Raw genomic sequence first — 21,036 nt, forward strand, 5'->3', positions numbered from 1 at the left:
GCCGAATATCAGTTCTGAAACAGGAAGCCTGGTGAGTTTTCGCGATATGCTTCCTGATCGTATTATAATGCTTCGTCAGTATATACCTAGAAATGACACTGATATTATTAATTTACTGCAGTTTGTTTTCTTCACCGATGGAATTGTATTCTTGACACTTATTGTGAATGGATCAACTACACAGTTCATTTTACATTTTCTGGATATGGATAAACTGTCACCACCCAAGGTAAGTTGCTCAATTACTTCCCTGAAAGGGATCCAACCTGAATATTTACTAAGCTTGAGCATTTATATACTATATTATCCTTAATTTATTAGCTGCATTACCTATTTTAAGGTTTAGTTATTATTTTTCTCTCTTTTGAGTATGTTCCATAAGGACATTATTTCCATGTGTTCTGTCTTCTCCATCACTTTGGTTGTAAGATCCCATTTTCTGTTTTGCATTTATATTTACTTCTACAGAAGCGTATACTGGACTACACAAAGCATGAAATGTTGGACAAAGCATTCGAGGATTTTGAAGACCTAGGAGATGATGAGGAACTTGGAACTGCTGATTGGCCTACAGTAAAGAGATACATCACAAGCTTAAATGATTTGGAGGGGGACCGTGTGTGTAAACACTAATTTTTCATTTTACTTAATTTATTATTATTAAAATTATTATTATTATTAATATTATATATTATATATATTATTATTATTTAATAAATATTACAAACCATTTTACAAATCTGGAAGCCCAATCAGATTTGGCCTATACTTAGATGGCCCAAGACTAACCCTAAATGAAGCTAGGGTTTTCATCCTCAACACCCAGCCGTCATTGCTCACAGCCGTTGGATCATGCTAAGATCCAACGGTCCACAAGAGGTCCAGCATGATGCAGCTAGGGTTTCTAAACCCTAGCTTCTATGTTACCGCCGTTGAGAAAGATGAACAGCCGTCGCCTCTGCTGTCATCGTTCCACACTGCCAGATAGTCCAACACCCCGCTGCCGACTCCACTGCTTCAACCAACTGCTGCCAGATGCCTCAGCCATCTTCCACGACACCCACACAAGTCTCCAGAAGGCTAGCTGCCCCTCCACGCGTCGATGTTCAAGGGTGACTCACCGAAGACCGCCTTATTATACGGTCTGACGAGAGCCTCTTCGAGTCCTATAAAACCGAACCTGCAAAAAAAAAAGAAACATCAAAAAAGAGAATAGAGAAGCAACGAGAACACAGCAACCAACAGCAAACATCAATAATCGAAAATAAAAACAGAGAAAAAAAAGAACTTACCCCCAAGATACCAAACGTCACCGGAAACTTTTGTAAATCGAGGTAAACCTTCGGCTTTTGTTTAGATCTACATCTATTGAAAGAGTTTTAGGAGAAAAAGAAACTAGATTTGGGTTTAGGGGAAACAAAGGATCGATTTAGGCTATTTTTCCAAACTCCGGCCACCGTGAACGGTGGCCGGTGGCGGGGATCGGAGCCGGAGCATGGTGGCCGTTCGGTGACCTTATCCCTCTGGTGAGGGAATTTGTAGAGAGAAGCCAGAGAGAACTCTGGCTCTCTCATTATTGAGAGAGAATAAGAAGAGAAGAAATTAGGATGCTGGCCCTTCGGGCCAGCCGTTTAGGGTATTTAAATACCCTCTCCCAAATGACGCCGTTTTGGGGTAGGGTGTTTCTGTAATTTCATAAAGGGTAAACCCCGTCCGCAGTGCTCCAATTTTGTATACCTTGCAATTTAGTCACTGAAAGCAAATTTTGCCTATTATAATTTAGTCTTCGAAGTTTATTTTATTTTAGTCATGTCCAGTATAATTATATATTTAGGGTGAATACTGAATTTAGTCCCTTATAGTTTAGTAATTAATATTTTAATCTGAATAGCATGTTTTAATTTATTCTAATTTGACATTCGAATTTAATATAGTTTTATTTTAGTCCATAAATTAATAAATGAGTAAAATAACATGTTTAATCCCTGTAATTTTAAATAATTAATTATGAATTAGGTATTTAATTCTATTAGGTTATAATTTAGTCACTAATTTCAATTTTTATTTATTTTTTACAAGTTTTATTTATTTTAAATATATAGTTTTAATTTTATTCATTGTTTAGTTATATGTTAATTTTATATGTTTACTTTTAATTATTATTACTATTATTATTATTATTTAGCCATAAATATATATATTTATATCATACATAATATTTATTTTATTTATTAAAATCTTATTTAATTACTTTTAACTTATTTTAATCCTATTTTAATATTTATTTTTCAATATTAAGAAATGGCAGTCTTAAAACAACTGGATGTCCATTTTCTGATATTTTTAAATAAATAAATATCCTATTTTATAAATTATATTCATTGTTTTAATTATTTATTTATTTTTTAATATCGAAGAAAAGAACTGTTTTAAGGCACCTAGAAGTCCTTTTCTGATATTTCTAAATAAATAAATATTTTATTTATAAATATATATAAATTAATATTTTTTCATAATTATAATATTGAAATAATAGGATTATAAATTAAATATATTTTGAATTTTTAAATTTCTAATAATAGAGACAATTTATAATTAAAAAGTACCAATTTTGGGCGTTGTAAGGGTGCTAATCATTCCCTAAACGTAACCGACCACGAATATCTTTTTATTATTAAAAAGAACGAATTTTTGGTTAAATCGCAGATCAGTTTATCTTTTAACTGATGTTTTCTTAAAAACTTTTTTAAAAGATAATTTTTAGGTATTCGACCTACCTGACCCAAAAGGCCGATGGCGACTCCCAAATTATTTTAAACCATTTATTCACATTATTTTCCCGCTGAGTAAAAAATTCGTGCTCGGGCAAAAACCAGTTACGACAGCTTGGCGACTCCGCTGGGGATTGTCAAACTTTAAAATTAATTATAAATTGTCTCTATTAATTAGAAATTAAAAATTCATTTATTTAATTTTTAATTATTTTCTTTCAAATTTTTATGATTTTCATAATATTTATTATATTTATTATTTTTACTTTATTTTCATATATTAAATTTTTCATTTAATTATTTGTCAAAGGTTTGAATATTTCTCCTCACACACAACACTTGCATTGCATAACATAAGCTTTCTAATCAAGCTTGTCCCTTTTAAGTGGGAGTGAAAGCGACGTCTTCGTGAGAATTTATTCTCCGTGTCAGACCTAGCAAGTAACTTTCGGGGTTCATATGCTCTATGTCTTCGTGAGAATTTATTCTCCGTGACAGGCATAGAGAAATGTGTCCCCTCGAATTGAACTCGATCCGCTTAAGTCTGTAATGGACTAGGATTGAGGGTTTGACAGCCCAAGGGGGCATCAACAAGGACAATTCGAGTACCTTTACTCCTAGAACTGAAACTCTGCATATAATAAACCCTAGAAATTCACCAGATCTAAGACAGTACTGAACCTCTGTTCATAGGTGTACACAAAGGAGAAATAAGCTCTAGTTTTTAATTTATTTAATTTATTATTTTTCTCTCTGAATAAATGTTTGCGAACTAGTAATCATGTTGTTAGGTTAATTTTTCCAAACAAAGCATGGAACTAGAAAGCATGAGGTTATGATATATTATATACCATAATAGGTAGAATATTTTCTTTTCATTAATTGGTACTTACCAATTTATTTATTTCCTTTCTTATTTTTTTCATACATTTTGTTTTGCTCTAACTTGTTTATATTGATTTCTTTTGTTTGCATTGCATGATCATAGCATAACCAAAAGGTGTTGACTTAAAAGACTGTTTATCAAATTGGAAAGAAATCATAAATGGACAAAAAGTTTTATGATCGAACAAAATATGATGCAGCCAAGGAATCGCATCCCGAGGGAACTCCGAGGATAGAAGAAAGCTATGCACCTAAAGATCATGTGTCCATTAAAGAGCAAGAGGAGATACGAGAAATAAGAGAGCAGATGTCCAAGATGATGGATAAAATATCTGTTTTGGCCAAAGGAGAAGAGATTCCTGCACAGAAAGAAAGAAAGCTTAATGAAGATAATCCTGCAATTTCAGATATGCAAGGGACTTCTGATCCTAATCAATTGGAGAAGTTACAGACAATCATCATTCGTATTCACAAGTCATCTGGAGATACCAAGGAAATGGTGACAACTGTAAAAGCTCCCAGAGATGAGAAGAAATCATATAATCTAAAATCAACGAAGTTTAGTCTGCTCCCGACGTCTAAAACTCAGGCTCAATCCAAGACAAAAGGCGGTTCTCATGTTGATGCTATACCTATATCATATAAAGAGTTGTATGAAAAGTTACTTGAAGCACAAGAAGTAGCTCCATATTACAAAAAACCATTCCAACCTCCGTATCCAAATTGGTATGACATCAACGTTCATTGTGAATATCATGCCGGAGCTCAAGGACATACCATCGAGAATTGTCTTCCTTCAAATGTCGAGTCCAAAGTATTTTGGATTATGGAACCTTACAATATATGATAAATGATCAACCTAGTTTGGTAATTGAAGATCCTGCCAGATCAACACCAAATGTATTCAAAGGTAATAGCATCAGTAGGGACGTCCAGAAGGAAGAAGATTTGCTGAGGTTCGAAGCTCAAATATGTCATTTGAATAATCAAAACGATAAATTGAGCACTGAAATGTAAAGCATACAAGAAGATTTCCAGAAGGTCAGTCAAGCCTTTCAAAATACTGGTATAGGGAACACCCCAGAAGAGTGGATAACAGGGGTCACCAAATTGAAGAAGAACTGTAACATACATGAAGGACGAGTCAAAAAGTTTTATCATAATTCACGAGTTGTAGAAGAAAGATGCAATACGTCTGTTAGTGAATTGAAAAGATGTCAAGTCAAAAATCAAATGTTGAATAGTGCTATGACCAACATGGAAGTTTCATATCAGATTCATCAGTATGAGATTGATATTGAATTAAAAGCCACTATCGACAAGAACAAGACATTGAAGAAATGTTTAGATGATTATGGAGATCTTGTACGAGAACTCTGTAACCATAAAGATTCCATTAAAAGGGAAAATGAGCAACATTGCCTACAACTCCGGGAATTGACACAGAAGATGAAGGAAAAAGACACTGTCATGAAGAAAGCTGTTGTTCAAGCAAACAATGTGGCTCATAAGCTGGTGGACATAGCTGCCTTCGCAAGAGAATTAAAGCAGATTGAGAACTCCACACCTGAGCATGAGTGGAAGTTAGTTTGGCTTTTAAGGGAAATAGAGAAGTTAGGAGTGAAAGCTATCCCCTATATGTAAAAGTTTTGTTTGATGTACCAAAGCTTTTGTGTTCAATGAAATCTGTTCTAAGATGATCACTCTTGAGTAACACCTTTTCATACATTTGCATTTTGCATTTTGCATCTTTGCATTTTTCATTTTGTATTTATACTTTTATGTTTACATCTTTGAAATGCACATTTTGCGTGTTTATTTTGGCATTTATTCATTTTCGCATTTACATTACATTTTTTTATTTAAATATTGTTATATAATTTAATTATAAAAACATGTATATAATTCATGAAAGGTTCTGTAACAGTAAAAACTAAGACCATTCATATTACTTTACCATCATCATAAAAATAATGAAGCAATCTTATGAGGGACTACAAGATCAGTGGCTAGAAGTATTGACAAGGTTACTTCATGATATAAGGAAAGAAGCATAAGATTCAGTACCAGATGAATCAAATCAAATTAGTCAGAGGATGGCATCTGATAAAGAAGAGATAACTACTAAAGAGCAACCATGCTATCAGAATGAAGAGTCAAGAAAGATAACATACACTGGGGCACCCCACTTGAACCCAAAGAATAGCCTCGTTCATTATTCACAATATGAGGAAAGATTTAAGAGGATGGATGAAGCAATCAAAAATATAAAATGTGTTGATACTTCCCACAAAGAACTAGAAGCAAGAGAACTCAGTTTGGTTCCACACTTGGTTATTCCCCATGATTTCAAAATGCCAAATTTTGAAAAATATGATGGCAGTAGTTGTCCCTTAATCCATTTGAGAATGTTTTACAGAAAAATGGAAGTATATTTAAGTTCTGATGATCTGTTAATTCACTCTTTCCATGATAGCCTTATTGGCCCAGCAGTAGTCTGGTACAATCAGTTGACACAAGAACAGATCAAGAGATGGGTTGATTTAGTTGATGCATTTTTGGAACAATATCGGTATGTTAAAGGCTTAGCTCCAACACGTATGGATCTTCGAAGAGTAAAGAAGAAAACCAATGAAAGATTTCAAGAATATGCCTTAAGATAGAGAGGAGTGGTAGCACAAGTTCAACCTCCCATATTAGAAGAAGAAATATCATGTATGTTTCGTGATTCCCTTCCAGCGCCTTTCTTCGAGTTAATGCATGCAAATCCGACAAAGGAATTCAGGAATCTTGTGAAAAGTGGAGATTTAATTAAGAATGAAATCAGTGAAGAAAACTCAAAAGTCACATCCAAGAGCCCGACAGATCAAAAAGTAAAAGCCGATGATGTAAATGAGTGTCGTATCCAGAGTTCCCGCATTTGTAAAAGAAAAAGAGTAAGTAACTGTTCGGATCGACCAAAGAAAGTCATGGGATCAAGAAAAACTTTGGAAGTGTTCCAAACTTCCATTTCAGACTTGTATCCTCATTTGGTTAAAGGTCAAAACATCACACCAAGACCAACTAAAGTGACATCAAACCCTTCTGCTCATAGCTATGATCAAGATAATGTTTGTAATTTCCACTTGGGGGGTAAAGGGACATTCTAGAGTCAATTGTAGGCCACTGTTAAAATAAATTGAGATGCTTGTTGACAAAGGGGTTTTGACACAAGAAATGATCAAGAAATGGGGGGCAAATAAGGATGAAAATCCTGATCCTATTACATACCCAACATTAGAGAAGTAATGAAGCATGATAGATAAATAAGTGGAAGTGTTACCTACCACTGTAGTACTTTTCTATTTTCAGCATCTTGTTTGAACTTGTTTTTTGTTCCTTTCTCCGCCTTTTGTGCAATAAATAAATTTGTGTTGCTTATTAAGGTTATGAGCATTGATTCAATTTTACAATCTTGCAATTCTTTGAATATCAACTGGATTAAAAAGCTCTTCATGATTAGAGTTATAATCTTTGACAGAATATCAGGATTGAAAACCAGAAAAACAAGGACCATTGACCTTACCTCAGAAGAAATACACCCAAACACTATCGTATTACAAATATGAGATAGCCTACTCCTATTGAAAGGAATTACAAAAAGGCTTGGTATTTATATATAGGAGCGTACAACATGGGGCATCATTGGTGTATTACATTACAAAACTGACTAGAGTATTTTTCTATTGATGACATTCGATGATGAACATAATTTTTACAAATAGGTAAATCTAGTTTAAATCAGTTGCTTGAGAATTGAACTCTAACAAAGAGATTTTCTGAATTCCACCAAAACACCTAGACTATAACAGGTTCTTCTTAACAAGCTTAAGAAATTGGATTTGGATACCCATGTTATATTATTATATACAATAAAGCTTGAGTTGTCCCACTAGAGCAAACGGTTAATCGCCCCGGCTTTATGGATAATATTCAGCCAACCCATTATATTATTATATGCAATAAAATTGTCCCTCTAGAGCAATTGGTTAATAGCCCTGGCTTTATGGATAAGTTTCAATTAACCTGATAAAGGTGATTATAATATTATATACAATAAAGCTGAATTCAACTAGCCAAAATGGAAAATGTGTTAACAAATGGACTAAGGGAGTTGTGAAACACCTGTTATAGTCAACTTCACACAAGAACTCAGAAATTTCATTTTTAGACCGATATTTTCGCACTACTTTGATTAGATGAGTCTAAATGAAAGATTCCAAAGAATTGAAATAGAAGGACTCTAGAAGGTCTAGTGATTGACAATCCTAGTTGCGTCATTTTGTACGCATCCAGTTAAAATACAAAGTCCTCAAAGTGAGACATGTGACAAAGTTCACAAAGAGCGAGAGATGAGTGACATCTTAAATAGATGTAACCATAGAAAATAGGAAGGCCATCCTGAAACCAAACCAAATATTGATACTTGTCAAAGAATTATAATTTTTAAACATTACAGAGTTTTTGATTCTTTTGATATTCTTTGAATTCATGCTTATGATTTGATTTTATTGTGAACTTATGATAGGCAACATTCTGCAAAATTCTTTCATTCTTCGATAAAGAAAGGAGAAAAAACATTTTCAAACAGGACAGTCTCAAATGAGGAAGGTCCTTGAAGCAATTATTGCTTATTCTACCTCTGTTGTAGAAAAAGAATGAACGACGCCAGAATGATGAAGCACTTCACATTTTTGAAGGCAAGTGGTCCAAGAAGCCAGAAAGTCTGGAGAATTGAACTTGTGACACTCTCCTATGACATTATTAGCAGCTCATCAAGAAAGATTATCGTTTATCTCATGCTGAGGGCGATAAGTATCACTAGACAGATTATTTTCCCCAACCATCAATTCATGTTCTCTAGAAGATTACATCATAAAGCCATGAACAAGTCACTACCTGCACTCTGGTTATACCGTGATGTTGGCTCAAGTCTTGATACATCATTGCTACTTCTTCTATGCCGATCATTTTCTTTGTCAAGATGATATCCATTATGTCCTTCAAAAGATTGTTGAATTTGAATTTTAGGACTTATGGCACATAATAAGACATTGGAACAAAATCTACCCTTATAGGCCTTTTATATAGGGTAACATTGGTTACAGGATTCCAAAAGTTGAAGATAACCAATTTTACTGTCGACTAAATTGTTCTATGATTCAAAAAGAGTGGGATATTTTAGAGCAGTAGAAGAGACAGTTGTCGTAGCAGTCATTACAAGAAAATGCACCAACAAAAATCTTCTAATTCATCCTGATGATGTTTATTTCTTCCAGTAAGGTTGTTACACGGGATGCCACCGACGACAAGGTCGAATTCAACAAATCTACTCATCAATTGCTCCAACCGATCATCATTCAGTTCTTGCACATATGTTTTCAAAGGTATGCCAAGACAGTAAAAGGCAACCTCTGCATCACTGATCCCAGAAAAAAGACAGGACATTGATATCACCGGAGAATATGTCTCTAGCAGCTCCTCGTGTATGGATTTTAGGGAAACCTAGAAGCATTTCCACCTCATCAGATTCAAGTGGAACAACTTTATTCCTTCAAACCCATACTAGATTCCATTTTCGGCACTCATCAAGAACATACTTATGGACACTCGAAGGTGACTCATCGTCATAAGCTTCAAGAGCCTTACGGATCCTTTCTGTCAATTTGGCACTTCCTCTACATATTTTTAAACAGTTCAACTTTATCCCAGGAAGGTCACCAGTTTGTTGTCAATGGAAAAGCATCATGTATGGTGCAATGAGAAAGTAGAATAAGAGGAAATATGTTCTCAATTGGCAGATTATGAATATAGCCCCATTTCCGTGCAGCAACACAAAAATACTTCAAATCAACAAATTCTGGATTTACATCGTATAAGTACTATGACATTTTGGTCCAAACATCAACTAGAGCAAGCGCCACGTTCTCATAGTAGAAATAAGGAGGCCCAATAGCATCTTCTGGAAGTGTTCTTTGAGTTATCTGATCTGGTTCGGTAGGAACCCCAGAACCAATCATTGGAATTGAAAGATGAACTGCATGATCGTCTTCATTAAGAAGCTTCTTTTTAAGCTTCCTCTGCTTCTTCCTTTTCAAAAATTATAGCCCAAGTTTCACCTTTGCTTGTAATTGGGGTCATTGCATAATGAATTCCTACCTTATATTGGAAGAAATGCGTCAGCCTTAGCCATTTGAGCAGCACATATAAAATCTGTCAACTCTACAATTGATGAATCAGGACCACATCTCTATGACTATTGAAGACTTAGCATTTGAGTATCCCATTTTCGTCAAGTATAACAGTTTATTCTCCTCATCAGAATCATAATTCAGGATTTCCTCAATATCAGAAGAACTATCAAATATCTGTGAAATCATCCTGAAAGATCGTTTCATAATCAGATGAGTAGTTATCAGAATCAACATGTTGCATGGGTGTGGATTTTTGATGAGCCTGTACCACTGTATATGTAGTCTTGCTATTGCATCAGATTACTGTTCACATAAATTGGTTTCTCTTCTACAGAAAGTATATTCCAGAAATAGCATTCACTGAAAGATGATAAGCCACTGTGTCCGCCTGGAACAGATTATCAAGCTATTTATACTGCTTTGTCTGATTAAATCCCTCCAGATATAGAAATGGTCACCTCATTTAGAAGACACATATCTTAGACGTTTCTGTCAGAATGATTGAGTACTTCTTAAGTTTGTGACAACATGAAGATAATTCCTTCAGTTACCTGACAACATTGCTGTTTAGTGACACCAGAATGAGAGTATTCAAGATAAACAAATTTGGAGCATGAATAAAGCTACAAGTACCTACAACAGTTCATTGTCAAAATTGGACCTCGTGGGGATCATGATATTCAAGTCAAATAGACGTTGAGAGTAAGCCTTACAGTTTAGAAGGTCGGGGTATTTTGAAGGCCCAATTCAGAAAGATCCATGTAGGACATCTTGAAATCCCATTTCAACCAGAAATAGAATATTGGGGCATTTTGAAGGCTCACAACAATATGAATATTTGGGCATTCTTGGAGGCTCATCTCAACAAGAAGTAATGTTGAGCACACTTTTAACATTTGTATCAGCAAATGTTGGGACATTTTAAAGGTTCCTTCAGACAGATCCATGTGGGGCATTTTGAAGGCTCAGATTAACAAAAAGTAAATATCGGGGCATGCAGAAAGCCCATTTCAATCAGAATTAGGACTGTTGATGCATTTTTGAATATTTTATTAGCAAATGTTGGGGCATGCTGAAGGCCCACATCATCATGTGTTAAAAATCATTGACTTGAGCAGATATTTCCAATGAGACAGAAAGATATGAAGAATGAAAATGGTGAAACAATAACAGTCAATCTGACTACACATAATTGCTTCGTTCATCAGACAGTTTCATTATGGTCCTGTTGTTGAATAAATATTTATTCAGCAAGTATGGTTTCAAATACCCAATCTTCTTAAACCATGTGTCACATGAAAGTGTGTTCTTTGTTAAGCTACATCATGGTTGCATGAATAAAGATGATCCCTTTGTAGACCATTCGATCCAAGGATCAATTCCTCGAGACCTCGAACTCTGAATTTGGCCTTTTGTGTGTCGGTGATAATTGAAAATATTTCTTTGAGATTCCTGTCAGTTAGTTTCAACCATACTGTTGAGGTTACAAAGTTGTTTTTCACATCAGTTTTGTTTACTTGATGACATTGAAGAGAGAAGCTCATGTATATTGCTCTTTCCCGATGTTACTGGGGTTATCATTGCCAGCTAGACTGAACTGAGTTTTCATCTATTTGGTTTATCATGTGCGTTTCATCCCCAGCGTCAAGAATTCTACGGATATCTTTCCATACATGGCTCTTATAGTGGGTGTGTTTCTACTTCTTACAACGCTCATTACAGAAGAAAGCGTGATCAATATCACTTTTGCCTTTGCCCGAGATGATATCAAGATCAGTTAGTATCTCTTATTCAGTTCGATACTAGCATATTTTGTGAATTTGATCAAGTTTTGGTCATGAAACACACCAACATTTCACTTGTATTCCCATTGAGTTTTGTTCTCAAGTGATCTTGTGACATCATACAAAAGCTTTGAACAAATATGCAAAGAGTTTCATTGATTGAGAAATCTTGGCAGAAGCCACAGGAAAAGATGAATGTGTTGTCAAATGTTTTACATCTAAGTAGAAACCACAGGAAATGATGAATGTGTTGTCAAATGTTTTACGAACCAGTTATTCCGATGCTAAACCAATGTTGTTATCATATGGTTTTCCTTTATTGATCCAAGATAAATTTTATCTTCTTCAACCCCAAGATTAAAAGTGAGATATGATGAAGATTTATTTCCACAGAAGGAGAGCTGAAATTTTAACAACAAGAAACTAGTGGAGCCAATTATGGTTGAACGATAGGTTGTTGTTAAACATCTCGACATGATATGGTCCAAGTTGCCTTGTTCGAGATCCAATTAGATGTGGAGACATGAAAGGAATTAGGATAAATCTTCCTTATGATCTGTTTCAAGAGTCAAATCAGAACATACTCTACTCTCCTAATTAATCCCCGCTGAGTCAGACATATCTACATCTACACTCTTCAAAGATGTTAGATTCTCTTTTTAAAGATGATAGATTCTCTTTTCAAAGATGAAAGCTTTATTGGATTTCTACACAAGTCCAAGCAAAGAAAGGTGGTTTTATCAAAGACAGAATAGTGCATCAAGATCATAGTTTGGACTATGGCAAGAGTTCCATAAATGAAACATTTCCTCTGAGACTTTAAAAAAGCAAAGAAGACACAAAGATACCAGTTGATCAAATGGTTCTTCAGCCTTATGGCATAAGTTGCTACACTGATATCCAGAGGTAACCTTGGCAATAAATAATGAAGTGAAGGAAGACCAAGTTCACCACTTTGAAGTCAAATGAATATTGAATCAACATTCATGCATTCATAAAAACATCATTTGCACAATAGATAATGCATTACATTGATACATCTGAGTGCATTCAAACATGAAGTTTTACAGATTGGGTAGAATTCAAAACCGCAAATACATGAATCACGCAAACATCTGAAGAATATATGGACGTAATCCACAAGAATGAGCATTATCTTGAGATTGGGTCATGTTACCCAATCAACATGATATTTTGAAAAATAATGAGAAAACGATTTTCATAGTTTCTCATTTTATCTTTTCTAAAATGAAATTGTTGAAAAGTAAGAAAACGATTTTCTTAGTTTTTTTACTTAGTAAACTATTTCCAACAGCATTATCTTGAGATTGGGGCATGTTACCCAATCAACATGTTATTTTGAAAAATAATGAGAAAACGATTTTCATAGTTTCTCATTCAATCTTTTCTGAAAATGAAATTGTTGAAAAGTAAGAAAACGATTTCCATAGTATCTTACTTAGTAAATTATTTCCCACATCCATAAGACCTACATTGCAGGATGTTTTCAAATAGCAATTTATCTCACTTGAGATTGTTTTTGTTAAAACAAATTTGTCTCGCTTGAGACAGTTTCACTCGAAACAGAACTTTATCTCACTTGAGATTGTTTTTCTTAAAACAAAATTTGTCTCGCTTGAGACAGTTTCACTCGAAACAGAACTTTATCTCACTTGAGATTGTTTTTCTTAAAACAAATTTTGTCTCGCTTGAGACAGTTTCACTTGAAACAAAAATTTATCTCACTTGAGATTGTTTTTCTTAAAACAAAGATTTATCTCGCTTGAGACAGTTATTTCGAGTTATTTTGAAATGGGGCATGTTACCCAATCAACAAGTTATTTTGAAAAAGAATGAGAAAATGATTTTCCACAGTTTCTCATTCAATCTTTTCTGAAAATGAAATTGTTGAATAGTAAGAAAACGATTTCCATAGTTTCTTACTTAGTAAACTATTTCCCATATCTGTAAGTCCTACAGTGCATGATGTTTCCAAAAAGCCTTCGGGAGCTTTTTGATGTTTTCAAAGCCTTAGGGCCATCTGTAAGTCCTACAGTGCATGATGTTTCCAAAAAGCCTTCGGGAGCTTTTTGATGTTTTCAAAGCCTTAGGGTCATCTGTAAATCCTGCATTGCATGTTGTTTCCAAAAAGCCTTCGGGAGCTTTTTGATGTTTTCAAAACCTTCGGGTCATCTGTAAGTCATGCGGTGCATGATGTTTCCAAAAAGCCTTCGAGAGCTTTTTGATGTTTTCAAAGCCTTAGGGTCATCTGTAAGTCCTACAGTGCATGATGTTTTCAAAAAGCCGTCGGGAGCTTTTTGATGTTTTCAAAACCTTCGGGTCATCTGTAAGTCCTGCAGTGCATGATGTTTCCAAAAAGCCTTCGGGAGCTTTTTTGATGTTTTCAAAGCCTTAGGCTCATCAGTAAGTCCTACAGTGCATGATGTTTTCAAAAAGCCTTCGGGAGCTTTTTGATGTTTTCAAAACCTTCGGGTCATCTGTAAGCCCTTCAGTGCATGATGTTTTTAAGACCTCTGGGATGATGTTTTCAACATTTCAGTTTTACTCAAAAGAAGTCAAATAAAAATTATTATCTTTTTCGTCTTTGCTCTATTCTTGTTAACACAAGAATGAGCAAAGAGGGGCAGCTGTAAACACTAATTTTTCATTTTACTTAATTTATTATTATTAAAATTATTATTATTATTATTATTATATATTATATATATTATGATTATTTAATAAATATTACAAACCATTTTACAAATCTGGAAGACCAATCAGATTTGGCCCATACTTAGATGGCCCAAGACTAACCCTAAATAAAGCTAGGGTTTTCATCCTCAACACCCAGCCGTCATTGCTCACAGCCGTTGGATCATGCTAAGATCCAACGGTCCACAGGAGGTCCAGCATGATGCATCTAGGGTTTCTAAACCCTAGCTTCTACGTTGCCGCCGCTGAGAAAGATTAACAGTCGCCGCCTCTGCTGTCATCGTTCCACACTGCCAGATGGTCCAACACCCCGCTGCCGACACCACTGCTTCAACCAACTGCTACCAGATGCCTCAGCCATCTTCCACGACACCCACACAAGTCTCCAGAAGGCCAGCTGCCCCTCTACGCGTCGATGTTCAAGGGTGACTCACCGAAGACCGCCTTATTATACGGTCCGAAGAGAGCCTCTTCGAGGCCTATAAAATCGAACCTGCAAAAAAAAAAGAGAGACATCAAAAAAGAGAACAGAGAAGCAACGAGAACACAGCAACCAACAGCAAACATCAACAATCAAAAATAAAAACAGAGAAAAAAAAGAACTTACCCCCGAGATACCAAACGTCACCGGAAACTTTTGTAAATCAAGGTAAACCTTCGGCTTTTGTTTAGATCTACATCTATTGAAAGAGTTTTAGGAGAAAAAGAAATTAGATTTGGGTTTAGGGGAAACAAAGGATCGATTTAGGCTATTTTTCCAAACTCCGGCCACCGTGAACGGTGGCCAGTGGCGGGGATCGGAGCCGGAGCATGGTGGCCGTCCGGTGGCCTTATCCCTCCGGTGAGGGAATTTGTAGAGAGAAGCCAGAGAGAACTCTGGCTCTCTCATTATTGAGAGAGAAGAAGAAGAGAAGAAATGAGGATGCTGGCCCTTCGGGCCAGCCGTTTAGGGTATTTAAATACCCTCTGCCAAACGACGCCGTTTTGGGGGAGGGTGTTTCTGTAATTTCATAAAGGGTAAACCCCGTCCGCAATGCTCCAATTTTGTATACCTTGCAATTTAGTCACTGAAAGCAATTTTTGCCTATTATAATTTAGTCTTCGAAGTTTATTTTATTTTATTTTAGTCATGTCCAGTATAATTATATATTTAGGGTGAATACTGAATTTAGTCTCTTATAGTTTAGTAATTAATATTTTAATCTGAATAGCATGTTTTAATTTATTCTAATTTGACATTCGAATTTAATATAGTTTTATTTAGTCCATAAATTAATAAATGAGTAAAATAACATGTTTAATCCCTGTAATTTTAAATAATTAATTATAAATTAGGTATTTAATTCTATTAGGTTATAATTTAGTCACTAATTTCAATTTTTATTTATTTTTTACAAGTTTTATTTATTTTAAATATATAGTTTTAATTTTATTCATTGTTTAGTTATATGTTAATTTTATATGTTTACTTTTAATTATTATTACTATTATTATTATTATTTAGCCATAAATATATATATTTATATAATACATAATATTTATTTTATTTATTAAAATCTTATTTAATTACTTTTAACTTATTTTAATCCTATTTTAATATTTATTTATTTTTCAATATTAAGAAATGGCAGTCTTAAAACAACTGGATGTCCATTTTCTGATATTTTTAAATAAATAAATATCCTATTTTATAAATTATATTAATTGTTTTAATTATTTATTTATTTATTTATTTTTTAATATCGAAGAAAAGAACTGTCTTAAGGCACCTAGAAATCCTTTTCTGATATTTCTAAATAAATAAATATTTTATTTATAAATATATATAAATTAATATTTTTTTCATAATTATAATTTTGAAATAATAGGATTATAAATTAAATATATTTTGAATTTTTAAATTTCTAATAATAGAGACAATTTATAATTAAAAAGTACCAATTTTGGGCGTTGTAGGGGTGCTAATCCTTCCCTAAACGTAACCGACCACGAATCCCTTTTTATTATTAAAAAGAACGAATTTTTGGTTAAAACGCATATCCGTTTATCTTTTAACTGATATTTTCTTAAAAACTCTTTTAAAAGATAATTTTTAGGTATTCGACCTACCTGACCCAAAAGGCCGATGGCGACTCCCAAATTATTTTAAACCATTTATTCACATTATTTTCCCGCCGAGTAAAAAATTTGTGCTCGGGCAAAAATACAACAGTGTGCATCCTCATTATGAAGCTGAAGCTGATAATAACCTGGACCCTTCAAACTTGAAATATATCAGAGTACGGCTTTTAAATGGTAAAACCCTCATTTCCTTTTAGTCATGATGCTCAATTTTATATTATTCATGTACTGATTTTCAGTGCAGTTGTGCTTCCTGTTAGTATGTTCTGTAATATTAAAATTCAACTCGAGCCATATAAAACTGTTGCTTAATGGTTTGTGGCTTTGCGCTATAGCATACAATATGTTCTCTTTAGAAGTAATTTGTTTGCTAATCCGAAGACTGAAAATTCTTGAAACAGGTGTCCAGTCAGCATACTGGGGAATGCTTGATGAAGGGAGAATTTCACTAAGTACAGCAAATATTCTGATGCAATCTGTAGATGAACCTATTGATGTGGCATCTCATGAACCTTTATGTGATTGGAAGGGCTTAAAATCTTATGTTCATTTCCCAAATTATTACAAGTTTCTTCAGACAAGTATGTTCCCACAAAAACTGATCACGTATTTCACTGTGGAAAGGCTGGAAAATGGGTGCTGTGTTTGTGCTGCATTTCTTTGAGCTCATAGAATTGCACAACGGCAACTTCATGAGTTTATAGGTAATGATCATTCTATGATGTATCCTTTTGACTTTCTTTTCAATGTTCTTGGATTTTATCTCCCTCTATTTGGTTTGCTTGAATTTTTCACTTAAGTATAGGATTCCAACTTCCAATCCTTCATTTGAAACAACCTGCTTATTTCGTATAACTTCACTTCTCTGTTTAGTTGACAGTGTTGTTGCTTCTACTGTAATCTCTGAAAGTGAGGCTGAAGGAGAAGAGGCCAGGAAGTTTTTGGAATATGTCCGTACAACTTTTCCACAGGTATGTCAACCATATCTAATTGTATTTATCCAGTAGCCTTTCTCATCTATACTTCAAACTTATTAATCCGTTTGAAAAACATCTTCAGGTTTTGCGTGTTGTTAAAACAAGACAAGTGACCTACTCGGTATTGAACCATGTGATGGATTATTTACAAAACCTCGAGAAGGTTGGTTTACTGGAAGAAAAGGAAATGCTTCATCTTCATGATGCTGTCCAGGTAGCTTTTCCTGGTACCAAAGTTGCATGTTAAGGCGGTTTATTCTCTCGATATTGCTATTACACGAACGATACAATATCATGGTTTCCCTTCGTTTCTGCAGACTGACTTGAAGAAGCTTTTAAGGAATCCTCCCTTAGTAAAGATTCAGAAAATAAATTATCTTATAAGTGCACATCCTTTACTAGGCTCCCTTCCTTCTACTGTCCTCCTTCCTTCTACTGTCCACGAAAAACTTCGGGTTTCTACTAAAAGAAAAAATGAAAACACGTGGTATGACAATTAACAAAGAGGGTTCTAAACCAAATGGCATTTGGCTTATTTCAAATGGTGTTGTCAAGGTACCTAAATATTTCTGCATGCAAGACTCAACTTGCCAATTCTTCTTAAATATAACCTCAGTGTTTCTTTGAAGCATATTTTCAATTGGAAATTGTCATTTGGCAGTGGACGAGTAAGAGCATAAGAAATAAGCACTCAGTGCATCCAACTTTTGTTGAAAATATTTGCAGTCGGTGGCTGTTAAAATTGAATTCAAATAGGGCTGTTGTTGAATTCAAATGGGGCTGCTTAGAATTCAAATGTAGGTTACCTAATTGTGTTGAAAATGTTAATGGTTAAATCATATAATTAATCATTGTATTTTAGGGTAATTTCAAGATTAGTCCCTAAGTTTCAACTATAAATACCCTTACCCATTTAGCTTCAAAATCATCCCAAAAATCATTTCTTTCTCCCATTACTAGAGAGCTTTCTTGTGAGTAGTGAGTGTTTTGTAAACACCTATAAATTTTCTCTCTTAGTAAAAGATCTGCAGCAGTCCGGAGACGTAAGCAAAATTGGCTGAACTCCGTTATCAATTTCGGATATTATTTTTCTGCTTTTATTTCGCATTCTCACTAATCTGGTTATAGGAAAATTACTCAGTTTAATTTCCCAACAACTGGTAATCATAGCTTTTGGTTGTGAATTTTGTCAATTTTTTGCGAGGTTACTATCACTTGAATAGTAAATTTCGTGAATAATTAATTTTTTCGGCGATACGAATTTGTCGACGGATGTGTTCTAATACACGGTGGTTTGCAAGAATTGTCATAAACGATCCAAACGAAGCCAGATTCGAGTGGGAGCGATGGCTGCAGACGAAGGGAAGGTGAAAATTGAGAAGTTCGATGGTGCGGACTTTGGCTTTTGGAAAATGCAGATTGAAGATTTTCTGTACCAGAAAAATCTTTATCAACGTCTCTCAAGAAAGCAACCAGAGGACATGAAAAATGAAGACTGGGCTCTTCTCGACAGACAAGCCCTCGGAGTTATCTGACTGACGTTGTCCCGAAATATTGCTTTCAACATAGCAAAAGAAAAGACCACGGCGGGTCTTATGGCGGCTCTCTCCAGTATGTATGAGAAGCCATCGGCCTCAAACAAAGTTCATTTGATGAGGCGGATATTCAATTTGCGAATGGCGGAAGGGGCATCAATGGCTCAATACCTAAATGAACTCAACACAATCACAACCCAGTTGAGTTCAGTGGAAATTGAATTCGATGATGAAGTTCGAGCTTTAATTCTCTTATCATCTCTACCAGACAGTTGGAATGCTACTATTACAGCAGTCAGCAGCTCGTCGGGAAATAACAAATTAAAATTCGATGATGTTCGAGATCTGGTATTGAGTGAAGAAATTTGACAGAGAGAATCGGGTGAAGCATTAACCTTCTCAGCCTTACACACGGAGTCCAGAGGGAGAACTTCATAAAGAAATTCAAATCGTGGCAGATCCAAGTCCAGAACGGGAAAATCAAGAACAGGAAAGAAAGATTTTACCTGTTATAACTGTGGCAAGAAGGGTCACTTTAAAAGAGATTGTCGAGCACCGAAGAAAAATACCGGCGTACAGGAATCTGCCAACGTGACAGAGGAGACGGGTGATGCCATGATTCTAAGCGTCAACAGTCCGATTGAATCATGGATCTTAGATTTAGGGGTATCTTTCCACTCCACCCCATGCCGAGAAATCATGGAGAACTATGTCAGTGGTGATTTTGGAAGGGTTCATCTAGTTGATGATGAAACCTTGAAGATCGTCGGAAAAGGAGACATCCGATTAAAGTTGTCAAACCAGACCACCTGGACACTGAAAGGAGTGAGACATATTCCTGGCCTCAAAAGAAATTTGATTTCTGTAGGACAGCTTGATGGAGAAGGATATAATACAACCTTTTTAGGCTGTGAATGGAAGATTACCAAAGGAGCACTCGTCATTGCTCGTGGTAAGAAGACTGGTACTCTCTATGTAACCTCAAATTTAGGGAATAACATTGCTGCAGCAGATGCTGATGGAAAATCAAACCTATGGCACCAAAGGCTTGGCCATATGAGCGAGAAAGGGATGAAGACACTTTTGTCAAAAGGGAAGCTGACGGATCTAAAGAATGTAGATGTCGGACTATGCGAAGATTGCATCTTTAGCAAACAAAAGAAAGTCAGTTTTGCAAAGATTGGCAAGACACCCAAGGCAGAAAAGTTAGAGTTGGTTCATACTAATGTATGTAGATTATCTCCAATTCCATCTCTTGCAGGCTCATTATATTATGTCACCTTCATCGATGATTCTACAAGGAAGGTGTGGGTTTATTTTCTGAAGAAGAAATCAGAATTCTTTGATACCTTCAGAAAATGGAAAGTCATGGTGGAAAATGAGATTGGTTTGAAAGTCAAGCGGTTGAGGTCTGATAATGGAGGAGAGTACAAAAATAAAAGATTCAGAAATTTCTGCGCAAATAATGGGATAAAGATGGAGACAACAGTTCCCATGACACCGCAGCAGAATGGCGTAGCAGAGCGTATGAACAGAACTCTAAATGAACGTGCCAGAAGCATGAGGATACATGTCGGACTGCCCAAATTTCTATGGGCTGAAGCTATCAACACTGCAGCTTACTTGATCAACTGTGGGCCCTCAGTTCCTTTGGATGGCAGAATACCGGAGAAAGTTTAGAGCAAGAAAGAAATAAACCTTTCACACTTAAGAGTGTTTGGTTGTATTTTTTTATGTACACATAGATTCTGCTGAAAGAAGTAAACTTGATGCCAAGTCCAACAAATGCGTCTTTGTTGGTTATGGTGGTGATGAGTTCGGTTACCGATTTTGAGACTATGAAAATCGAAAGATCATCAGAAGCAGAGATGTCATTTTCAATGAGAGTGTGATGTACAAATACATATCAACCATAGAATCAAGTAGCTCAAACACCGAAGATGAAACAAAGGAATTTGCTGAGTTCGAGGAGATTTTTGGAAATGATGTCCAGATCAGTCCTGAAGCAGTTCAAG

General features: G+C 35.1%; 1 long non-coding RNA gene across 1 annotated transcript; it reads left to right on the forward strand.

Annotated features, from left to right (window-relative positions):
• Positions 1-503: 503 nt before the first annotated feature.
• LOC120125177 lies at positions 504-17,876 on the forward strand. Its single transcript, XR_005516338.1, has 6 exons — positions 504-616; positions 16,601-16,683; positions 16,911-17,213; positions 17,383-17,480; positions 17,569-17,700; positions 17,804-17,876. It is a non-coding gene; the product is annotated as an uncharacterized LOC120125177 (long non-coding RNA).
• Positions 17,877-21,036: the final 3,160 nt, after the last annotated feature.

The sequence above is a fragment of the Hibiscus syriacus genome, unplaced genomic scaffold (assembly GCF_006381635.1).
Source record: "Hibiscus syriacus cultivar Baekdansim isolate YM2019G1 unplaced genomic scaffold, ASM638163v2 tig00110429_pilon, whole genome shotgun sequence".
NCBI lineage: Eukaryota > Viridiplantae > Streptophyta > Magnoliopsida > Malvales > Malvaceae > Hibiscus > Hibiscus syriacus.